The following is an 8770-nucleotide window of genomic DNA, read 5'->3' as shown; positions in this document are numbered from 1 at the left end:
TGCTGTTCTCTTTTATCTTCTCTTCCTTGTGCCTCCTCTTTCTCTCTTCTCTCCTTGTGCCTCCCCTTTCTCTTTTCTCTTCTTTCTGCTTTCTCTGTTTTATCTTCTCTTCCTTGTGCCTCCTCTTTCTTTTTTCTCTTCCTTGTGCCTCCTCTTTCTCTTTTCTCTTCCTTCTGCCTCCTCTTTCGCCTTCCTCTTTTATCTTCTCTTCCTTCTGCCTCCTCTTTCTCCTTCTCCTTTTATTTTGCTTATTCTCTTTTTTTCGACTTTTTCCTATTTTTCTTTTGTCTTTCCTGTCTCCTTTCCTTTCACGGAAAAAAAAAATATTGGTATTAATGCCTTCTTTGTTTGTGACGATTGATGATGATGATGATGATGATTGATGAAGATATGAAGGTATGATGATCATTGATGATGATGATGATGATGATGATGATGATGATGATGATGATGATGATGATGATGATGATGATGATGATGATGATGATGTTGTTGATGATGAAGATGATGACGACGACGATGATGGCGATTTTGAATATGATCCAGACCAAAAAATACCATAATATTTTATAGAAAAAGAAAATGAAACAAAAATCCACCAATCTCGATAACCCCAACTGCGTCAAAGTGAATAGAAAAAAAAGAAAAAAAATCCAATCATTATACATACATAAAGTTTAGACATCAATGTAGGATAGAAAATAGACGGGAAAAAAAGAAATAAACAAAAAAATAACGCCTTCAATACAGAAGTTAAAGGTTCCCAGGAAATCTCATTTAAAAAGATCAAAGATATAATTTCTCTGCGACGCGAACACATCAGTCGACTTATGACTAAGCGGGAGCAGGTGTGGGGGTTGGGGGGTTGGGTGGGGTGGGGGGGGGGGGTTGAAGGTGTTAGGGGGATGGGGGTTGAGGGGTTGGGGGATGAGGGGTTGGTGTGAGGGTCAGGGAGGGGGTGGGGGTGAGTGTGGGGTCCGGGAGAGGGGTTGAGGGGTTGAGGAGTGAGGGTTGGGGGATGAGGGGTTGATGTGGGGTCAAGGAGGGGGATGAGGGGTTGGTTGTGGGGAACAGGGAGGGGAGTTGAGGGGTTGGGGGATAAGGGGTGGGTGTGGGGGTCAGGGAGGGGTGTCGGGGTTGAAGGGTGGCCTGGGGGTTGAGGGGTGGGTGTGGGGGGGTGAGGGGTAGGTGTGAGGGGATTAAGGGGTTAAGGAGTGGGTGTGGGGGGTGAGGGTGAGTGTGGGGGATTAGGGGGTTGAGGCGTAGGTGTGGGGGAATGAGAGAGGTCAAGGAGGTGGATGTGGGGAATGTGGGAGGGGGTGTCGAAGTTGGGGGGTTGAGAAGTGGGTGTGGGGGGGTGAAGAGTGGATGTGTGTTTGGATGGATGGGTCTAAGGGTTGTTTAAGGGGCAAATGGGGGGGGGGGAGTTGATGCGGTGTTAAAAGGACCTGAACTCGAATCTATACTCAAGACCCGAATATGTGACATTACTTGATTAAAAGGAATGATATTGATTTTTTTTCTTTTTTTTTTGGAGGGGGGGGGTATGGTTTATCTTCTAGTGTAAAAGAAGAAATAGAAAAAAGCACATGTACACAAGAAGCTAAAGTGAAGAGGGACGAGGTATAAAACATAAGAAAAAGAAAATGGAGGAATGAGAATGGACGGGAGAAGAAGGGAGGAGGGGGAGGAGGGGGAGGAGGTGATGGAGGGAGGAAGAGGAGGAGGAGGAGGAGGAGAATCCATTACGTATACAATTTCAAATTAAAATCTTAGATATCCATCGACCGGATCAGAAAAATTGAATTTATCCAATCCACGCCTGCCTCGGTTTGGGAGCGCCGAGCCCCCCACCCCCATTCCTCCTTCCCCCTTTCACTCCTACAACTCCCCCGCCTCCTCTCCCTCACTCCCCCTTTCCCCCTTCCCCCCGCCCACTCCCACAACCCCCTTTCCTCCTCCTCTCCCCCCACCCACTCCTACAACCCCCTTTCCTCCTCCTCTCCCTCCTCCCCCCACCCACTCCCACAACCCCCTTTCCTCCTCCTCTCCCCCCCCCCACCCACTCCACAACCCCTTCCTCCTCCTCTCCCCCCCCCCCGCCCACTCCCGCAACTCCCTTCCTCCTCTTCTTCCCCCCCCCACCTACTCCCACAACCCCCTTTCCTCCTCCTCTCCCGCCCTCCGCCACCCCCCCACCCCGCCCCCCGCCCCCTCACCACTCCGCAGTAACACTCGCGAGTTTAAAGTTTCTATTTTTTTGCCCCAGCGTGTCAGCCAGACCCCTTCGAATGCCAAATGGAAATTTCGTGTTTTTCTCCACTGACGTTTTAACGACGTTCATGTTTTTAAAATTTTGAAGATGCAGGGAAATGTAGGGTGTCGCGAGGCATGGGGGAGGGACAGCTGAAGGAGGAGGAGGAGGAGGAGGAGGAGGGGGAAGAAGAGGAGAAGGAAGAAGAGTGGGAATAGGAAGGAGGCAATGGGGGAGAGGGGAGGGAAGTGAGAGGGGAGGTAGGGCAGAGGGGGAGGGAGTCTCTCTCTCTCTCTCTCTCTCTCTCTCTCTCTCTCTCTCTCTCTCTCTCTCTCTCTCGCTTCGCCACTGGCCCAAAATTTTAAATGCATTTTTGCTTATGGATGCGATAAGAGCCGTTAGGTAGTGGCACTCACAAATATATCTGTGCCTTGACACCCCACCACTTATTTTCCCGAAACTTGCTCTTACTGTTGTTGTCCTCTGTCGCTATTGCTTCTGCTGTTTGCTGCTAGCGTGTTTCGGAAAGTTTCCTTTTTTTTATTTCCTTTTTTTTTTTTTTTTTTTTTTTTTTTTTTTGATGCTATGATTGTTGTTCTCGAGCATCGGTGTTTGTTTCCAAGCGAGGGTGATGTGTTGAAGCTCCTGTGATTTATGGGAGTGGTCGCGTTAGTGTTGCTCCCTTTCTGTCTCTCTATCTCTTTCTTTCTCTGACTTTTTTTCTCTGTCTCTCTATCTCTTTCTTTCTCTGTCTTTATTTTTTTCTCCCTCTCTCTTCATTTATCCTCTCTTTCTCCTGTCTGTTTATCCTTTTTTTCCTGTCTGTTTTTCTCCACTTTCTTATATATCTACGTCCCTATCTGTGTCTCCCTGTCTTTCTATCCGTGTCTCTGTCTTCCTTTCTGTCTGTCTACCTGCCTGCCTGTCACACGAACGTAAATCATCTCCCTAGGCTGATTATACGATAAATTACAACAATCAAAATGCAAAACAATCAACAATGCCATATTATCACCATACAATACAGTGAAACACACAAAATGAATCAATAAAACAAACAACAAACAAAATTCAAATGATATGATTTTGTTATCAAGTTGTTATATTAAATTACTACGCATTCCTGGCTGTACGAACTTTCTTTCACATTAACTTTCAAATTAACTTTATAATGATGTAGCGGATGACGTCAGTGCTTTAAAAAGTATAATCCACGCTCGGGTAAAATCATAACGGAATATAATTATAAGAAGAAAATTAATCTTAAAAATACAACAAAAACAACAATACTCATAAATAATAATATCAATAACAAAAGTAATAGTAATAGTAGTAACAATAAAGATAGGTAGAAAATGATAATAATCATACTAATGGTAACAATAACAACAATAATAATAACAACAACAATAATAATAATGGTAATGATAATGATAACAATGATAATAACAAGTAAAAATAATAATGATAAATATTATCATGATTATCATCATCATTATCATCATTATTATCAATACTGATGATAATGATAGTAATAATAACAAAGATCATAATAATCAATATAACATCAATACTCCTATCATGCCATAACTAATACCAGACATAAATAAAAAAATAAATAAATAAATAAATAAAAAAAATGAAAAAAATATATATATAATCTCCTAATGAACATCTGCAGATTACTTAGAGCGAAAGCAAGAGTCTTCGAGGTAGAGACACTTTGACATGGACCAGACGACGGGGGAGGAGTGTCGTCCGGGGTGCGATGTGCGTCGTCCCTGAGGAAGGGGTCGTGGGTGGGCGGGGGGAGGGATTGTGGAAGGAGGGGGGGAGGGGAGGGGGTGGTGGTCGTGGAAGGGGGATGGGGAAGGAGGGGTAGGGTAGGGGGGAAGGGGAGGTGGTGGTCGTGGAAGGGGGAAGGGGAAGGAGATGGGGGATGGGGATAAGAGGTGGGGAGCAGAGGGGGGTAGGAGATCGTGGGAGGAGATGGGAGGTATAATGGAAGAGATGGGAAGAAAATAGGAAGGGGAAAGGGGTGGAAGAAGAGGGATATGAAGAGGAAGGAAGAGGAAATGATGGGAAGAAAGCGGGAAGGTAGAGTAGAAGGACGAGGTGGACTAGTACCATCAAAAGAAGAAAAATGCAACAAAACGGGAAAAAAGGGACAATTCCTTTCCATTCCAAAAATAATTCCATCAACTATAAATTCACTGAAACTTCACCACACTTACCAACTATCAACCACAACTACCATAATAAGCAACTACCAAATACAAATACCATAATTACCAACCACAACTATCATAACAACCAACCAAAACTCCCACAACTAGCATAACTACCAACCACAATTACCATCTACCAACCAAAACTCCAACAACTACCATAACTACCAACCACAACCACCACCCAAAACTACCATCTACCATCTCTACCAACCACAGTAACACATCAACCACACATGACAACGCAACACCGAATCCTAAATCAGAAGAAACTATAGGCTGTTGTCGCTGCGTCAACTATATTCCAGTTGGCAAGGAGCCCGCAGTCTGGCTTTAGAGAAGGGTATGGTTCTGTGCTCTAATGTGTGTTTAGGTGTGTGTGTAAGAGGGAGGGAGAGGGTGGGAGTGAGTGGAAGAGGGAGAGGGAAGGAGAGGGTGGGAGAGGGAGGGAGAGGGAGGGAGAGGGAAGAGGGAGAGGGAAGGAGAGGGAGAGGGAGGGAGTGAGTGGAAAAGAGAGAGGGAAGGAGAGGGATGGAGAAAGAAAGAGTGGGGAGATGGAAGGAATGTGAGAAATGGGAGGATATCTCACACGCACACACACACGCAGAGAGAGAGAGAGAGAGAGAGAGAGAGAGAGAGAGAGAGAGAGAGAGAGAGAGAGAGAGAGAGAGAGAGAGAGAGAGAGAGAGAGAGAGAGAGAGAAATTGACTTTACATGCAACATCCATAATCATAAAACATGTCAACATTTAAAACCAAAACAGGGGCAGGGGGCGGGGGGGGGGGGTGAATATGGAGGTAGAGATGGAGGCGGGATGGATATGGAGGTTGAACTGGAGTGGGAGATGGAGTTTGAGGTGAAGGTGGCGATGGAGGCTGAGGTGGAGCTGGAGTTGGAGGTGACGGTGGGACGGAGATGGAGATAGAGATACAGATGGGGGGTAGGATAAAGATGAGAAAGTGAAAAAAGGGAAAGTCAAAAGAAAATGAGACAGAAAATGGAGTAGATAACGAAGATACGAAAAAAAATCAAAAAAGAAAAAAACGTAAAAAAATGTTAGAAAAGGGGCACAAAGAACGAAAAACACGAAGACGAAGGTGACAAGCAAAACACAAAGAGCCCAAGTGAACGAGAAAAAGGGGAAAAAAGGGAAAAAAGAGAGCAAAACAGACAACAAAGAACAGAAAGATAAGAAACCGTAACACCATATCCAAAAGCTAGCGCGCTGACAAGTTATTATGCCGGGACGTGAGAAATATATCCACACAGCGAGAAATATGCGTTCTGAATATTCTCCGTCTCACTGGATGAAATCAAGAGCTCTTATAAATAGCAAGAGTCCCTTCCGTGCTTCTGAGAAATTATAAGTAAATAAATAAATAAAAGGAATAAAAAAACGAATGACTGTAGCAATGTCCTGGATTGTAATGATGCTGGTGATAAAATGAAATAAAATAAACAATACAAAGGTAGGGAGGGAGGGAGGGAGAGGGAGGGAGGGGAGAGAGAGAGAGAGAGAGAGAGAGAGAGAGAGAGAGAGAGAGAGAGAGAGAGAGAGAGAGAGAGAGAGAGAGAGAGAGAGAGAGAGAGAAAGAGAGAGAGAGAGAGAGAGAGGAGAAAGAGAAAGAGAAAGAGAAAGAGAAAGAGAAAGAGAAAGAGAGAAGAGGAGAGAATAGAGAGAGAGAGAGAGAGAGAGAGAGAGAGAGAGAGAGAGAGAGAGAGAGAGAGAGAGAGAGAGAGAGAGAGAGAGAGAGAGAGAGAGAGAGAGAGAGAGAGAGAGAGAGAGAGAGTGAAATAAAGAGAAAGAAAGAGAAAGAGAGAGAGAGAGAGAAAGAAAAGAGGAGAGAATAGAAAGAGAGAGAGAGAGAGAGAAAGGGAGACAGATCCACCTCCTCCCCCCAACCTCAACCCCTTCCCCTTCCCCCTCCCCCCTCGTCCGAAGCCCTTAGTACGCGGGCGGGGAAGGCGGCCCAGGTTCTCCGGCCCCAATATCGTACTGAATATTCGGCCGACGCGGAAAAGCCAAACACTGTAAGGGACTTAAAGAAGATATTCCGAGTGGCCCGATGATCACTTTTCGTCTTCAATCTTTCGTCGGCGGGGAATGGTTCCGTTTTGCGGGGTGTGTGCGTGCGTGGGTGCGTGCAGGGGGGGAGGAGAGGAGATGACAAACGACGGAAAAGGATGACATAAGCGGTTTTTGTATATGCGTAAAAAAAAAAATATTAATAATAATAATAACAATATGAATAAATAAAACGAGGATTAAGAAAAAAAAAACGAAACAAAACACGTTTAACCAGAAAAATAAAAGACGTTATGTTGCAAAAGAACAAGAGAAAAAAATGAAAAAAAAAATAAAAGAGCATTCCCTCTCTTTCCCCCCAAATAAGGTTAATGGCCGAAATGTACGAAAAGTGCCCAGAAACCTTAACTCTAGACAAGTACGCACATGGGCAAAAAGGGATGAAAGCGATACACATGTACACTTACGCGCACCCACAGACACATACAGATATATCGTATTTCGTAGCACTAACAGACATTTAGGAAGAACTCAACACCTTAACAAACACTGACAAACACAAATATAACGAAACACCCTTCATAAATACAAATACTAACAAACACAAACACTCCTCTACAAACAACCACTCGTACAAAAACACAAACAAACAATCCTACACAGAAAAAATCTCCACAATCACAAATATCTGCAACTAATCCTGCACAAACACAAACAACCACTCTTCCACAAACAAAATAACCCTGCACAAACGCAACCACTCTTGCACAAACACAAACAAAAAACCCTGCACAAACACAAACAAAAAACCCTACACAAACAACCACTCTTGCACAAACAAAAAAATCCCACAAAAACACAAACAACAAACAAACACCACAAACAAAAATCACAGGAAAATCTCCAGCTCGCAGAGAGAGAGAGAAAAAACCCGTCTTAATGTGATTTTCCTTTTGGGTTTTGGGGAAAATTAGTCCTTCGGTGCGCTGAGTGACGCCATTTTGTTGCATACACTAGAGGGGAGAGCACATTACCTAAATTATCTTACATGGTTCCTCATCTATCCCTTCCTTCCACCCTGATTTCTCCTTCTCTTTGCTTCTTTCTCTTTGGCTTTTGGGCGTCTTCTGCTTCCATGTTCGTTTGTTTGGATTTCTTTGTTTGTTTTTTGTGTGTTACTTGTTTGATTATTTTTTTTGGTCGGTGTTTTTTTTTGTGGATAATAAGATTTTTTTTTTCTTTCCAATGTTTTATATATATTTTTTCCTTTTTATTTTCCTGTTATCAAGTTTCATTTCCGTTTTTTTTATATAAACTTTCTACGTTATCTACCTTACTCTCTACTCCGTCCCTTCTCTCTCTCTCTCTCTCTCTCTCGCTCTCCTCTCTCTCTCCCATCAATCCACACCGTTCTTCCTCGCATTTTTCCCTCCCTTGTATCACTCTCTTTAGCATCTCTTTCATTTCAAGAAGTCCCCCTACTCGCCCCCCCTCTTCTTCCCCTCCTTTTCCCCGCCTCCTACGCACTCATTATTCACAGTACGTTACACTCCCTGCTGCCTCGACTCACAATCATTTCTCTCGGCCTCGACACCTCCCCTTTTCTCTGTCTCTCTCTCTCACTTTCTCTCTTTTACTCGGTCTCTCTCGCTATCTCTCCCGCTCGCTATCTCTTGCTTGCTCTCGTTCTCTCTCTCTCTCGCTATCTCTCTTGCTCACTCTCGCTCTCTCTCTTTATCTCTCTTATTCACTCACTCACTGTCTTGAGCTCTGTCGTTGTCTGTCTATCTCTGTCTCTCTCTCTCTCTTTCTTCCCGCTTCGCTTCACATCTTTAAGAACTACTTTCTCTTCTTAATACATCTTAACATTCTCTTTTTCTCTCTTTTCTCTTTCTCTTTTAAACCTTTTACGGTATATTCGCCAGAAAATATTCGTCATTCTCTGCTTCACTTCTTTACATAGTTTTCCTTCTTGCTTTTTTTCCTTCGCTATTTTCTTTCCCTCTTTCCCTGTTTTCTCTTCTTGCCATTCCCGATTCTCCCGTTTTTTCCCTGTCCCCTTGTTCCTTCCATTATTCCAAACGCGTTCTTCTCCTTTTCGTTTTCCTACTCCCACTCCAATCTTTCCTCTTCCTTCTCCAGCCGACTCCACCAGAATCCCCCTACCTCCCCTTCCACTCTTCCTCTTCCTCCTTCTCCCTCCCATCCTCTTCCATCCTATTCCCCCTCCATCCTCCTCCTTCCCTTCCCGCTCCATCCTCC

This window comes from Penaeus vannamei, chromosome 23 (genome assembly GCF_042767895.1).
Source record: "Penaeus vannamei isolate JL-2024 chromosome 23, ASM4276789v1, whole genome shotgun sequence".
In the NCBI taxonomy this organism is placed as follows: domain Eukaryota; kingdom Metazoa; phylum Arthropoda; class Malacostraca; order Decapoda; family Penaeidae; genus Penaeus; species Penaeus vannamei.
The sequence above is the reverse complement of the archived record's forward strand: the minus strand, read 5'-3'. Positions refer to the sequence as shown.